At 36.5% G+C, this 16,011-nt stretch overlaps 1 protein-coding gene across 2 annotated transcripts in view; it reads left to right on the top strand.

The window, feature by feature from the left end:
* CDC42BPA (CDC42 binding protein kinase alpha) overlaps positions 1–16,011 on the top strand; it is a 194,326-nt gene that overhangs the window by 100,479 nt on the left and 77,836 nt on the right. The gene's annotated exons all lie outside the window — the stretch shown is intronic.

Here is a 16,011-nt window from a genome sequence, read left to right as displayed (position 1 = left end):
GGGGGGGGGGGGGGAAAGGCACATAGGTAAATTTGCTTACTTATGAAGCATTGTTTTCTCAGAATAGAATCATAGAATCATCCAGGTTGGAAAAGACGCTTGGGATCGAGTCCAACCATCAGCCCTACTCTACAAAGTTCTCCCCTACACCATATCCCCCAGCATCTCATCTAAATGACCCTTAAACACATCCAGGGATGGTGACTCCACCACCTCCCTGGGCAGCCTATTCCACTGTCTAATGACTCTGTGTGAAAAATTTTTTCCTAATGTCCAGTCTAAACCTCCCCTGTTGGGAATTTAAAGCCATTCCCTCTTGTTCTGTCACTAATCACCTGTGAGAACAGAGCAGCACCAACCTCTCTACAATGTCCTTTCAGGTAGCTGTAGAGAGTGATGAGGTCTCCCCTCAGCCTTCTCCTCCTCAAACTGAACAGTCCCAGCTCCCTCAATCTCTCCTCAGAGGATCTGTTCTCCAGGCCCTTCACCTGCTTCGTTGCCCTCCTCTGCACTCGCTCCAGCACCTCGATATCTCTCTTGTATTGAGGTGCCCAAAACTGGACACAACACTCCAGGTGTGGCCTCACCAGTGCAGAGTACAGGGGGACTGTCACCTCCCTACCTCTGATGGTCACACTATTTCTAATACAAGCCAGGATGCTGTTGGCTTTCTTGGTCACCTGGACACACTACCGGCTCATGTTCAGCTGCTTAATACTTTGGTAATGATGTTGATAATGTCAAGAACTGTGGAAAAAAAAATTTTCCGTTTTTTAAAATAAACACCCTGCTGGAAGCTGTTTGGCTGGTGGTGAGTTCAGAAATGTCTCTCCTGGTTGGAGCTGAGGCACAGGCATCAACTAGGAATGGTCTTTGATTCCACACTTCTGAGTAAAATCAAGTAAATTTTTTACTTTGTTTTTTACTCAAACTTTTCCTGAGGCAGATGAGATATAACACGTGTCCAAGAAAAGTTTTTGATTAACTGTGCTTATGTATCATGTTATTAATAAATCATTTATAGATGTAACTGGTCTATTTGCTGGTTTAAGATCTGAACCACTGTTCCCTACTCTGAAGGGTTTGATTACCAGAGAGAGGAAAGCAATGCTTGAGTCTTAGCCGGACAATAGTGGTTAATACAGACATCGATCAAGTTGCATAAGTTCAAATATCAATCAATTCTGTAAAAACAAGCATCAAAGCTAGCTAAAACTGCTTCTTATGCGAGTTCTGAAATGCACCTTCTGTAACATTACATATAGCCAAGGATTTACTGTTAGTCTCCTTGTTAGCCATCAGGTGCACAGTAGACAACTAATTCTACTTAAACAGGCAAGCAACAATGAGATTAACCGTAGGTTAAGTACCTGAAAATAGCAACTTTGATCCTCCAAGTGACCAGCTATTTAAATGGGGGAGGATACTAGACAGAAAATAATCATGGGAGCAAGAGGAACAAGAAGCGGAGGAAGATAGGAGTGACTTCTGAGGGCTGGGGTGGGGCTTTTTTTGTGCTTTTGAATATTCCTAAACAACTATTTGTTTGAAGATAGTGTTCTCTGACTTCCTTTTAAAAATGTGAATTCAACCCCAGCTTTCACTCAGTAGTTGCCGTTCTTTATTTGAATTTGTCTCTGATACAACACTTGTAATTTAGGTTTATCAAATCAAGCATATCTTACTCTCTGGTAAAAAACCCTACAACATAGCATTGCTATGAAGTGCATAGTTTTCTACTACATGTTTTCTCACTGGAACTTCTCAATATGAATTCTGTTGTGTTCTGTCATAGTCTAAAAATAACAAGGCTTGAATCACTTTCTATAGTTTTCACTGGGCTGCAGGCTTCTGGTTCACTTGGGTGCTGCAGCACATTTGACTCTTACCTGAGATGCAGCCCAACTCTTACCACCTTCCCCTTCAGCTGTCTGCATATGGTGCTGCTTTTCAGCATTTTAAAGACTCAGAAATTCTGACAAATGTCTTCCTCTGCAGTTAATGGCTTTCGTATGAGTATTGAGAGTGAAAAAGCACAATAGAAAAAAAAATTACTAATAAAATTGGCTGTTACTGAAATAATCAACAGTCAGGCTAGGAATTTGAATCACATCCTCACATGGGTCATATCCTTCTGTTCAGTGCTTTCTGCCCTTTCCATCCTGCTTCAATACATGTTTGTACTGTACAGCAAAGAAAGGTCAAGGAGCTGGTCTTTCTGAGGAATTAAAAATCCCCAGGCTGTATCCCATCTTGCTTGGTATCCCATGGTCCAGTGGAGGATCATAACATCAGTATCCTGTAAAGGTCTCGCCCAAGTCCTCTGCTGCCTGAAAAGTAGACAGGTTGGAAGAACCCCTGAGTGTAAGGAGTTAAAATGAAAACCCAAACCCTTATTATATAGGCCTGAAATCTATTACTTTGAATGTAATTTTAGTGTCAAAAAGGAAAGCACCCTACTGTCTCAAAATAGCAAAATAAGGGGGTGGGGGAGAAAAAGCTCTCAAGAAGTAGTAAAATTGTTTTTCAGATGGGCATAGAAGACTTCTGGGGAGTCTTCTGACCTACCTCGTGATCCCTCTGGGTATAGTCAGAAACAAATCTGTGTATTTGTCACATTCAGTTGTGCTAAGCTAATTCAAAAGCTAATGCCAAATAATAATGTAAAATGTATCTTGTTTTACCTGTCAGGGTAGGACTTCTGACTCAAAAGATTAATTACCAGCCTCTGTATTCAGGTCTGGGGAAGGCTGGTTGTGCGGGTGAGACCGATGTGCCAGGTGTGGCTGCTGCAGAGCAGTGCGTTAGGTCTTTCACCAGGCAAGTGCTACCTTCCCAGTCAGGACTCTGAAACTGAGAAATTAGCCATTACGTTTGCTTTTCACCCTTTAAAAATTATTTTTTGGGTCCTGAGTGATATTACATCATGACAGAGGTGGGAGAATTTCTGTTTCTTCATTTGTGTTTTCCTCATGGATTTAGATCCGTTTATGTCCCTCTTCAACTCCGTCCACTGGTGGGTTCTTCTACCCTGTGTGCTGGCCTCCCTGCAGAGGACTTGGCTGAGAATTCCCTGCTGTGATAGGATTCCTCATCTGGCTGTGGAATAGCACACAGGAAACAATACAGTCCTCTGCTGCTGTTTTCTTTTCAGTACAAAGCCTTGCAAGTGCACACTCCTGTAAGGCACTCATTCTTTCTCTTGCTGCCTCCAGCAAGACTTTGATTCAGCCTGTATCAACACTGGTCAGGTTGAACTAGCAGCTATTCATGTGGTTGACATGGAATGAATAATAACATGAAATAATCTAAATTTCCAGTGAAATATGTTTTTTCTTCCTTCCCTTATGCACATATATATGTGCTTTCACACATGCTCTTGTTCTCTTTTTTTGTGTATCTAAAAGTCAGTCACATTACATTTCTTATATTTAATGTCAGTATCTTCTGCTGTATTTTAAAAACTTGTGCATAGAATTCTTTCAACACAGTTACTCATTAGTGCATTTTATTTTTTACACATAACCAAAAGGTGATAAATACAATGTCATATTTGTAATAAAGAACATGATCAAGCTGGGGGGAAGCAAGAGAAATTATCCTAAATTTAGTTTTATTATTTCAGTAATAGGTCCTTTGCTCTCTGCTGTTCTACTTTTTACTTACTCACTAGAAAGGAATCTTCTTTTCTATTAGCATTTAACCTATATACTGTTAATTTAGGGCACAGTGAAGTAGAAGACATATTTGGAGAAGCCATGTTTTTGTCTGTTGTTTAGTAGCCTTCCCCCTGCCTTTTTTTTTTTTTTGAGGGTGAGTAGCTATTCTTAACAACACTAACTTCAATTAAAAAAAAAAGAAGAATCACAAGTATCTGTGTAACTGCTGAGTAAACCTTTATTGGATGAAAGAGGAAGAAAGCAAAGGATCTGTGCAGCACATTTAAATGGCTGTATAATAGTGGTGTTTTCTGAAACATTCTTGTTCCTGCTGGGCAGTGTTTCAAAATATATGTGAAATGAAAAGCAATACCAGCCTGAGGGAAGAACAGTAAAATATATAGGATATAACAGTGCTACTTCACATGTTGTAAGAGCAATGGCAAGTATTTGACGTATGTATTTGTTCTCTTGGGATGGCATTGGTTTTCTTCTTGTTGTAAAGCTTTTTCTTTTTTTTTTTTCTTTTTTTTTTTTAAGCCTCCAGGGTTTATTTTGCAGTATTGCATCTTTATCTTTGTTCTGTTTCCCAGATAACTCAGGAACAAGAAACAATTTATTTAAATTCTTGTGATGTGCTTTCTATCCCTTTATATTTTACATGTCTTTAAATTATGTTCTGCATTCTTGTCTAGTTTTTTTTCCCCTCCTTTAATATATTTTTATAGCTTCATGGTGATTTTTATTGCTGATCAAGTACATAGATGGGAGGAGGGATAAGATCAACCTCATATTAAGACTATATATCCTTCCTTTGGCAACATGAAAAGCATCTAGTGGTCTCAGAACTCATTTCTGTACAGACCTCCCTTTCCCTCACTTCCCGTAATTCTCGGTGGTTTTATACCTGTGTATTTATTCATGGAGGAAAATAGAAAAGGACTAGAGAAGAGTTGCTTTGGGATGCAGTATGGACCCAGCAGATTAGTTTGTTTCCTCATCAGTCCCAGAAATCTTCCAGTGATTTGCAACTAACAGTTTAGAGCACTTATAAATATCCCTAACCATTAAAAAACACATACATGTTTCTTACACAGATACACATACAAACATGTATGTAAGAATATATTAAAACTTGTCCAAACAGCTTGAGTGAACATTCATCTGTGAATTGATTTGTTAGTATTATCAGCTCATTTTAAAGAAAAATAATATAAAAAATGGGGTTTTGACTGTCATTGTCAAAACCAATCAAGTCCTCAGTTTGTGTTGTCTAATTTACTCTCAGAATTATTCAATGCAATCAGCTGTTTCAGAGACTACGTATGGTTGTCCTGAAATGCAGAGAGCAGAGACTGCATATCTAAAATGAGAATCAAAAGGAAAAAACATTTATATGCCTAGAATTATGTGTTAAGGTTTTCTAGCATAGGTAGTAATTTACAGTACAACAGCTGGGCATATTCTGGATTCCGTGTTAGCATCTTCTTTGAGGATTTCTTTGACAGATGGCACTCACAGATGGACATTCTTAAGGAGCTTACTCTTTCTACTCCTTTACCCACCAGTAACTCATGATACTATTAAAAATCTAAAAGCTTTGACATGAATTAGCCTTACTTAGCAGACTTTAATTTTTTAATCTTTAGAATATGCTGTAGGATAGTGGTTGTGGAGTTCTTAATCTGTTTACTTAAGTTATTGGAAGCCAAGGTGGAATTCCAATAAAGTTGATACTGCAAAACATTGCAAATAGACAGTCGTCTTTTATTATTCTTTAAATTGTCATGATAATATTTTTATTCTTACCTTTTGAAGAATAAGTGTAGAATGGTACAAAAGAGTACGGTTCAGCAACACAGAAACAGCTCTGTCAACTGAAGCTGCTTGGTATTCCATTGTAATTGAAATCTTTAAATATCAGGTTTATTCACTCAAGTTGGCTGGTCAATGAAACTTGTTTCTACCACTATCAGCTTAAAATAGTTTGGTTTTTAGTAGGTATCAAAGTATCATCTAATAGACTGTCACAGAAAAGAGCAAACTGTGAGCAAACTGTGTTCAAGATATTTGAATACACTTCTATGATAGTTATTTGTCTGCCACATAGTTTCTCAAAATTCATGCAACTTTGGGATTGAACTTGAAGGCCATTATTCTCTCAAATGTTGACTCAAATGGTCATTTTCTCTGATGAATGTTGTTAGTGTGGAGTTTCTGTTGAGGAATGTGAAACTATAAGCAGAATGATCACTCCAAAAAAAGCATTGTGACGGCTGGGCAGGTTAGAGAGGCAAAAATAGTGAGTGCCCTCAACCAGGTCCTCCACTGCCTGTATTTGTAGCTTATTAGAAAACTAGAACACCAGATGGAGGTAGAGAAATGAAATCAGTTTCCTTTGTTTTGTTTTCTAAATGCTGTGTAAATTAAAAGTTCCCAACTCTTCCTTCGCAAATAGTATACAGCTCACAGTGGCAAAAGTTCTCATTCACAGCCCATTTCCAACAGGTTTCAGTTTTTTTCTTCAGGGCCCTTCTGTTGTAGGCTCCTTGGTAGGTGAGCAGTGCACTCTCTGCCAACACTTTTTTTCCCAGAGGCTTCTTCATTTCAAGTTATTATTGTGTTTTCAGTGTAGGCACACTTAATGAGTTACATAAGTGTATAATTTAAACACCTGTTTTGAATCCTCCTGAAGAACTGTCAATAAGCAAACAGTCCCAATGTAAATCCTTTTCTTTTGCATATATTGATGTACTCTGTTCTGGTGTCTGTGTATTCCAGAGATACTCTTTTGTAATAATAAAAAAGCATGCATATAGTTACTGCAAATTTGCAAACAATTTAGCTAAGAAAAACGTAGTGAGAAGAGTAATCCATGCACTGGAATATGAGGTTCAGATAAGTAACCAGGCCACAATAGTGCCTAACTTACATTTTCAGCAAATTCCATATGTATTTTACCACCTATAAACCTTGTCTTGCTGCTGTTTGTTTTAAAAAAAATCAGTATTTTTAAAAATAATTCTTGTCTTCCTTTGCTTGTTAAGTTCAACACTGTTGTACGGTTAGTTTCAATATGGTTAACCAGGGAATCAGGATGAGGATAGAATCCTCAGTTAAGAAAAGCAAGAGACATTAGGAGAAGCTAATGAGGCAAACCATATGATGAAGTTATATTTCAATAGAATAAACCGGTTAGCTGATCTATTAACATTATCTGGCAGCAAGTGTAAACTCTTCTTGAAATAGGTATAAGGAAAGACTGCTTTGGGGCAACAGAGCACTGGTACTGGTGGTTACTATACTTCTGAGACACAAGGAGGAGAAGACCTGTACACTGTGCCCTGCTGTAGCCACAGACTTGTGTGCTGAAGCTGGTCTTACAAGGAGATGAGTCTCTTTTGATCGCCAGGACTACTTACGCAGAGAAAACCTGTGCAAAGGAGAGTGGTGTGGATGGCTGTTCATATAGTGTTATCTGATGGCTTCAGGCCAATCTTGCCAGTATTATCTCGTGTCAGCAATGTCAAAGACTAACCTTGTTGAGCATTTTGGGATAAGTGGGGGCTGTTTGTCAGACTTCAGAGCAGAAAAAGGAAGTTTTTCATTTTAACAAATTTCTTAAGTCTGACTACTACTGAATGTCGAGGTATAATCAAGACAGTTCTGTGGTTTTAGCTGTTATATCCTTGTAGAGTTGAGAGAGAAAGAGACTGCCAATTTTTGTTTCATGAACTGCAATTTCCAGGGCAAAAGCAGGCACATTATTAATACTAAGGCTAAAGACGCCTTCTGTCTTGAGCCACAAGAACTCAGAAGTATATATGCTGCTACAATTGAATAGGTAGTATCTTGGTGTTACTCATTTCAGAATTAGATTTGGGGAATTTTTATACAGTGTAACCAGAATGTTATTATTGAAATAAAATTGAAAAGACAGCTTTAATAATAATTTCAGAATCACAGGATGGTTTAGGTTGGAAGGGACCTCTTGAGATTAATTAGTCTCACCCTCTTGTTTAGAGCAGGGTCAGTGAGAGCAGATTGCCAAGTGCCATGTCCAGTTGCATTTTGAGTAGTCTTTTCAAATTAACTATAATTCTGGATTGACTTTATTCAGTGAATGGCATAATACTTCCAGAGCTTTAGAATATTGTTTGATAGTTATGTTAAAACTCGTCTTGTTTCATGGAAGAATATTTGTCTCATTGCCTGAGCATTATCTCCTTGAGTTTTACAAATTGCATTTAGTAGCAGTTTTCACTAAATTCTTATGCTCTTATTTGGACTCCTCAAACCAAATACTTGTTTTTCAAATTGGCTTTTGTTTCTAAAAAAATTAAAAAAAAAAACATTCATGTTTTGTTTCTCCCATCTTTTGTTTGCACATCTTTCAAAGCTTTTATGCTTGTGCCTCAAATATTTTACATCCTGAGGGACCATCATAAATAGCTACTTGAAACTATTAAAATTACCTGAAAAAAAACACGGTATGAGGCTCTTATGTTTTTATGCATAAATTTTTACTCAAAATATCATTTTGTTCAAGATCAATCCATTATTAGGCATTCAAATGTTCACTTCTTTGTGCGCCCAATTTTATTTTTGAATCCCTACAATTTTTTGTCTGAGTAACTCAGGTATGAGACAATCCTGAGGGAAGTTCAAGCTTATATATTCTTGCTCTATGGTAAGAGGCCAGTTCATTTTGGTTTTTTTTTCATGTGGGATTTTTTTAGTGTTTCCGATGTTTGGAAGTCAGACTATTTAACTTAACTTTTTAATGTGAACTTTTACCAGTTTCAGGATGCATTAGATATCAGACCTTCCATTATGTCCATGATTGTTTGCCATAAGGAATTGTCTTTCTGATAATGTCTACAACTTTTTATTTCATAGGTGTTTAAAATTACGCCTGTAAATCAGCATTCTAAGGTACTAAATTTAAAATGGTTATAAAATGACACACTGTGCTTCTGGTTTTAGTGTGTAAAACTGACAAGACAAGAGAAATAATCCTTAGACATCACAAATTACTTTGCCCTGACATCTCTTCAAAATACTTCATGAAGGGCCTAGGCTAAATGTGAGGGTTTTCTCAATAGATATCTGGTTCTGTCAGTTGATTAGCATTTTAGATGAAAGACAATAGCTACAAGGAATATGTAGCTGCCAAGCACTTATCAAAAAGAATTTTTCAAATCACCCCTTATACTTAATTTTTCAAAATAAGGAAAAAAATTGGATATAAGCAGCTTTAAAAAATAATTGTCCTTGTTTTAGAACTATTGCCTTATTTGAGATCCATTATTTGAAAGAAAATACATATGCTCAAAGGCCACAGGGAGACATTTTTCTAAGGTAAATTAATTCTGGGACATTATAATATGATGTGGTGAAGCATATATTTATAAGCCAGTAACTGCACACAGTTCAAGTGTTCAGGAATGAATATCAGTGCCTGAACAAACTCAAGATATATATGTGTTGGCTGAGGTACTCATTCCTTGTTATTTGTTATTATTTCCTTTATTAGCATTTGAAATTCGTAAAGTACAGTGGATACCATAAGATAAATACCGTGTTGTGTCCAGAATACTAGACTGAGTGGCAGCAATTAAAGACTGTAGAGAAAAGGACTGGGAGAGGACTTGGAGAGGTCAGCTAATACTTTTCTTCTGCTGCAAGGCGAGATCAAACTGTAGCTAAACCACTCTTGATAGATGTTTGTCTAACCAGTTCTTAAAAAAAAACCCAAACAAACAACAGTGATAGAGATGGTGAAATGCCCCTAAGCAATTTGTTCCGGTGTCCTACTGTTATTATGAAAGTGATTTCTAATGTCACATCTAAGTATCTTTTGCTGGATTTAAATTCATTATGTCTTGTGTTGCCCACACTCAGTGTGGATAACAATTTGGCTTAGTCTCTTTTGCGTTATATAGTTCAACTCTGTGGTGCAAGCTCTTTGTAGTAAGAGAGGAATGTAATTACTTTATTCTTAGTGGACACAGAAGTTACTTCTCTCAATCTGGATTAGGGATTAAAAAGTGTACTTTGGCAGAACGTGTAGTCTAAAACTAAGTAAATTTGGATTCAGTACTTGATTCCCTATGTGATGTAGCACATGTATTGCATCTAGTATATGAAACCTTGATTTCTGTATTGTCTTTCATTTAGTTTTGTAGCATTACTAAGAATAAAACTTAATTAAGATGTGTAACAGTATAAATATAATACTGCACACACTTTTCGGTAAATAATGACTACATCACAGATCTAGAACCTTTATTTTCTTGATTTGGTTGATGTTATCTAGTAATTGATGGGAGTCTTTCCACTGACTTTAATAAGATTTAGATGAATCTCCTGCTGCTGAGAGTAGTGAGATTCTTTTAGTAGAGATGAATTACTGGGTGTTCCTGGAACAATGCATACATAATAATTTATTATCAAGAGTTAATGAGAAAATAACAGAGTTTTACAGTATTAAGATACTCTTTTAAGAAGAAAAAAGTCTAACTTCCTCACTGTAATTTTAAAATAAGATTGTTTTACACCATTTATTTTTTCATGTAGTTACTTTTCTTATTAAGGCTTAAATTCTAAAGTGTTTAGTCTTTGACTGTTCCTATTGACTTCAAAGTTATATGCAAGGCTACTACATCTTTCAGTTGCAAGTTTTAGTTTCTCAGCTTTATATGAAGCAGGTTTTGTTTAATATACAAACATGATGCAACTGTTTGGGTGCCATGTAAATAATAAGGTTGTGATCAAAGTTATTTAAATGATTTTGAATTCAATTGAAATATGTACTTTCTGGATTCCACCCAAAAAAGTGGAGGAGTGTCTGTTTAGGAGGAGGCACAGTAGAGTCTTGATAAGAGGCACGGTTAATGAGGTACAACATATTCCCGTTTTCTCATGATGCTATCTTGTGTAGCCTATCTTATTGGGATTACTGAAGAATAACTGCCGACTGTCCAAATCTAATTTGGCTCAGTGCACATTGGTCTTTCTGCCAGATGGAGTGTATTTCTAGTTTTGCTCACTAGAATTCAGATAAACTGTAGTTGGCAGAATATGGCAACTTTGACTTTGATATAACCCAGTACACTGTAATGGAAAATAGAAATAAGCTCCTGGACATCAATATCTGTAGGTTTGACTGTGGAAAAAAAAAAAAAAAAAGCATCAATTGACTAGCATTCTTTATGGAAGTTCACCAGCTGTTTCACTCTGCATATCTAAAGCAGGCTGTCAGTATGGCATCACTGAATACCTTAAAAACTTCACAGGCACCAAATTTTCTCCTTTCATGGGAGTGCTGCCAAACACAAATGTCTTCGTTTTTTATCATGGATGTAGCCTTTCGATGTGAGGAGGAGCGTGGAAGAAAAGTCTGCCTGAAACAACAGAAGGGAGTGCAGTAAACAGTGTGCCAAACTTCTGTCCTGACTAAGGATAATCCTGTGTTCTGAAGGAATTTGGGATAAAAAGTCCAGGCGTTCTGGCAGTAAGATTCTTGGTTATGTTTTTTTAGAGTGGGTAACTTGGCAAAGGATACCATTTCTTGTTGTAAAAGTGGACGATTATAATCATAGATGTCTGCTTTTAACCTTTTTATTTATACTTTTGGGGAATGCTCTTGCATGTATAATGAGAAAATAATGTGCTGTGAAATCCTCAATTAGTAATAAGTTATCTGGATCAGCTTCTCTGTGCCAGCAGTTACACCTGAAACTAATTTATTTTTCTCATCTGCTGGTATTTTAATTTGCATTGGTAGCATTAAAAAAAAAGTGTTCACGTTCAGATTTCACAGAAAAATAATTCAGTGTAAGCTATCCACTCTATTCTTTACTATTCAAGGAGAGCATGACTTGGGACCTGGGACCTGTTTAGGAAAACTAACAGATTTTCATATTTTTCTAATGTTAATATTAAAAATAAAAATTAGTTCTCCATATTATTCTTTCCTTAGCCAGTGGACTAACTAAACTGGTAGCTCAGCTATCAAATTGCTCCTTTAATTTCAGACAGGTCCATTTCTTTCTTCGGGCTCTTCTCACGTTGTAGTTGTTGAATTTAGAACCACATAAGCCCCTTTTTTGTCATTTCAGTTCTGCTGCTTTAAAAGCTCAGCTGTGTGTGTGAGGACAGTCCATTAACACCTGAAATGTTTATTCCAGTGAGGATATATTGAGAGGTGCTCCCTTGCACCATCTGGCCACCTTTTGTTGATATTAGTTACAAAGAAGGACTCACCTTTTCCTTCATTTCTGCCTCATCATTTTTCTTTTGAAAAAAAGAATAAACAAGGACATTGTCTAGTCCAAATTACAGTATGCAAGACCTCATGATTCTTGAAGTTTTGTTTAGTATCAGAAATGAATCCAGGTAAAAAAAAAATACATTCACATGTATTAAAAATTCTTTTTAGTTTGTTTTACAGCTGGAATGTGCTATGGATTTTAGCATGCCGCAGAGGGAATACTTTTTCTTGAGTCTTACTGAACAAATGAAATTCTACTCTGGCTCATTAACAGAGAAATCAAAATGAATGGCAATAATCCAGATATCTGCTGTAGTTCTATTTCAGAACATAGTTTATATTAACACAGTTAGTATGTAAAATGTTTGGGTTTTAATTATAGCTTAAGAAAGTAAACTCTTTTAAAGAGAAATGAGTGAAGTCATCTGGGTAAACATGCCAATCTGAAGAACCGCTCCCCAAATTAAACCAAGAAGCATTATGAAAAATGATTCATTAAAGATTTTTCAAACTTTTTTCGTAAGCCTCCACACTCATTTTCTGTGCAAGTGTAGTTTCCAGTATCACACAGACTATTTATTCCTACAGTATTCTCCAGATGAGCAGAAGCAAATAACAAATGACTGTAAAACAAATACAGAAAGTGTCACTCTATCCAGTCTGTTGTGCAGTGCCAATTTTCTCCTACAGTCCAGGCCTATACAGCTCAGAAAAATAAAGGTCACTCCCATACTCTGTGTTGGAGTCATGATTTAAATGGACATATATCTTTTTAAAGAAGTTTATTTGGTCTAGACTTCTCAAAAAAAAAAAAAAAAAAAAAAAAAAAAAGGCAGAACAGTAATCTTTGTACAATTCACATCCTCAGGTGGCAGTGCTACAAAAAAGATGATACAAGGAATATTTGTATTTCTTTGGGTATGCTGAGTACCCATGTCCCCTTAATTCACTGTGGAGTACATTTGAAGAACTTGTACTGCTTAATTAGTACCAGGTCTGACTCTGGCAGCCTGTACCCATTGCATATCTCAAGAGTAGGGCTGAACTGCCTGGGACTTGGTAGAACTCAGGGTCTCCAGAGAGCACAGTATTGTCAGAGCAGTGCCCCCAATTCAATACTTGTTCCCCCTATAAATCTAGTTCATAAAATGGCTTCCAAATGCTTATACTTCTTGAAACTGATTTATTATTTCGTATTTTGAGTGAGCAGACCTTTTTTTTTCTTTTTATTATAGTGAACTAATTATAGGGTTATTAGAGTATTAGTGCTCCACAGCCTTCTAGCCAGATGATATTAGTTGCTTGACTGAGCACCAGTGTTACTGTTGAGTGATGTTGAAATGGTTTGCCCGCAGTCACCTAGGAACTCTCATCTACAGAGATTCAGCCCAGTGGTCTATTCACTAAACCATTTAACTTTTCGTTATTTGCTTATTACTTTTGCCAGATTTTAGCTACTTGGTCTGGAATTTTCCTTCCTTAGTATCTGCCTGAAGCAACATCATCTCTTTTCCAAGAACAAGATCAAGAAACATGCATTGCTTTTCCTATATCCATTTTAAATGAATAAAGTAATTCTTAAAAGTCCTGTGAAAAATTCTTCTGCTCTGGGATATGAAGACACCATTGAAATCCAGGAGAGAATCTTCCTTGAGTCATGGATGTATTTTCATTCTTCTTCTACCCTCCACCTAGATATTTTCAGGTTATAATTTTCCCCTCAGTATGCCAGAGTTTCAAACAACCACATGCAGAGTTTTGTCCCTAAATGCTTTTCAGTTTTCTTCTACTGTAGTTTTGTACTGTTTCAGAGCTGTAAGAATGAAAGTGACTTGCTCTGCAATTTTGGGAGATGGTGGTAAATAGACACTAGAGACTCTTTACTGCTAATAGTGTTCTTCCTTTTGGTGCCAAAGAAGTTTCCTGTGCAATAGAATAAAAACTGGGCATCAGGAAAGAGGGTAGTAAGGATTAGAGGAATAGGATGCTAGTGGAATGAGAAGGGTATCTGGGAAGTGACTATGGGGAAATAGTGCCTGCTGAGATGGGAGTAAAAAGGATTGGTTGAATGTGTACATGTAGGGAGGCTATGGTTCGGGAGTGAAGAAGCTGAAAGTGAAAGAAGGAAATAAAAGGGGAGGACATTTGGGTTTGATAGGCCATGGAGCACTGGACATCTCACCTTTTGAGGTGAGTCTAGGAGGCAGGGGATGATGGGAATAAAACTGCAGCTGAGATGGAAACATGGGAAGAGGAAACCAGTTCATACAGTGAAGAAACTGTGATAAGCTGGGAAAGGTGGGGTGAGTGTGAAGAAATATCATCATGCTTTATTTAGAACAGGAGAAGAATTAGTTCTGATCGCTAAAGGAGTCATTCAAAACAACCTGGAACAAACTTCATAATTCTAATGGCATCTAACTACTGCGGGCTCAGTAGAGATGCGGTGTTTATGACATATTATTTTTTCACCATAATCAACACCTCTGAACTCTTCAGTTACACTGGCAATAATTACTCCCCTTCTTTGTTTCCCTCTGGGGCTCATAATTTTCTTAACTTTACTTTTGTTTATAGCTTACTCTGCTCTGCAGGTGCCAGCAATTCTTGTCTTTCAAACTGTCTTTTATTAACGTAGTTCATCTGAATTCAGAACAGTTATTCATAACCTATACCTTCTGTTACAAGTGCTGAATAGAATTTGTATGCATTAAGTTGGCCTTTTTTTTTTTTTTTTCTTCCCTGAACTATAAAAATTGTTCTTACAAAGTTATTATTGAGCCTTACAAACTTCACTTTGTGGGAAATGCTTGTTCATCTGAATGCTTTCAGTGTTGTTTGTGGGTTTCGTTTTGCACAGCGTTGACAACAAAGTGAGATTTTTCATGTTTTCTGCTGTTTTGTGTGAATGAATGGGGGAGGTTGGTATGATGATGATTATTATTAGTAGTAGTATTATTTCTCTTGGGAATATATTAAAAGATAAAATGTGGATAAATGTAGCCTCAAGGGTGACTCATGTTTTTGTTTAGCTTGAACTAGGTCCAGCTTCTAAGAGGAACTTGATTTTAGGTGCATGTTTTTGCAAAGTGTTGTAAACTGAAGTTATAATTCCAGAGGTCTCAATAGCATGTGTTTGTTTTTATTTAGAAACATGTTTAAAGATAATGTTTTTGGTGGGTGAACGTAAAATAAATAAAACTATCTCAATCTGAAGGTTGCAATTCTTTGGCATATTCAGTGTCAGCAAAAATCAAGTGGAGGAATGTTAGTTAGGGAATGGACCCAATTAATTTTTATGTTCTACTTTGTAAATAATTGTCTTTACGCTCAGTTGCGGAATGTGAAAGTATGATTTCTTAAGTAGCGTTTGCATTTTACTTTGTAAATGTTTCTGCATATTTGGAAGGTGGCTAAAATTTGTTTTCAGCATGGCCTACTATCTGCTCATCTTTGGGTAATACAAATTCAGAAAGTACTTTTCTTCAAAACAATATGCTGTTACCATATTAATTGTGACTGAGTGTGTAACAGTGCAACACCGTCATGCCATTGATTCTGGAATGTCGTTCAAGGGCAGAATCTAATTTTTTTACCATTGTAAATTCTCAGGAAACATTGTTTATAACACAGTTTTTATTTAAAAAAGCCCAAACCAAACAACAAATCTGTTTTCATGTGCAGTGTTGTATCTTGTGAATATTTTGAAATTTGTCTGCAAAGCAATTGATGGCATTCGTTTATAAATTGTTAGGGGAATTAAGCAAAGTCAGGGCTTCACTTGTTTTTTTGTTTGGTTTAGGGGATTTGTTCTTATGTCTTATAAATGGTTGTTCACTGAGAAAGTATTCACAGTACTTTATTCATACAGCTGTAATTTACCTTTTGAATAGATAAGGATAGAGTAAGAATGTAATAATGTCATCTATTTAAAAAATGTAGCTTAATGGATATTTCTAATAAATGTACTTTAATGAAAAGGAAATATCAACGTTTGAACCTAGCTTGAAAGCTGAACCATAAATGTCCCTCTGGTAACTTTGAGAGCATAGATGCTTTCATCCTAGTCAGCTGCGT

The sequence above is a fragment of the Athene cunicularia genome (genome assembly GCF_003259725.1).
Source record: "Athene cunicularia isolate RWA chromosome 3 unlocalized genomic scaffold, athCun1 chr3_part1, whole genome shotgun sequence".
Classification (NCBI taxonomy): domain Eukaryota; kingdom Metazoa; phylum Chordata; class Aves; order Strigiformes; family Strigidae; genus Athene; species Athene cunicularia.
Note: the sequence above shows the minus strand (reverse complement) of the source record. Positions and strands in the feature narration are given on the sequence as shown.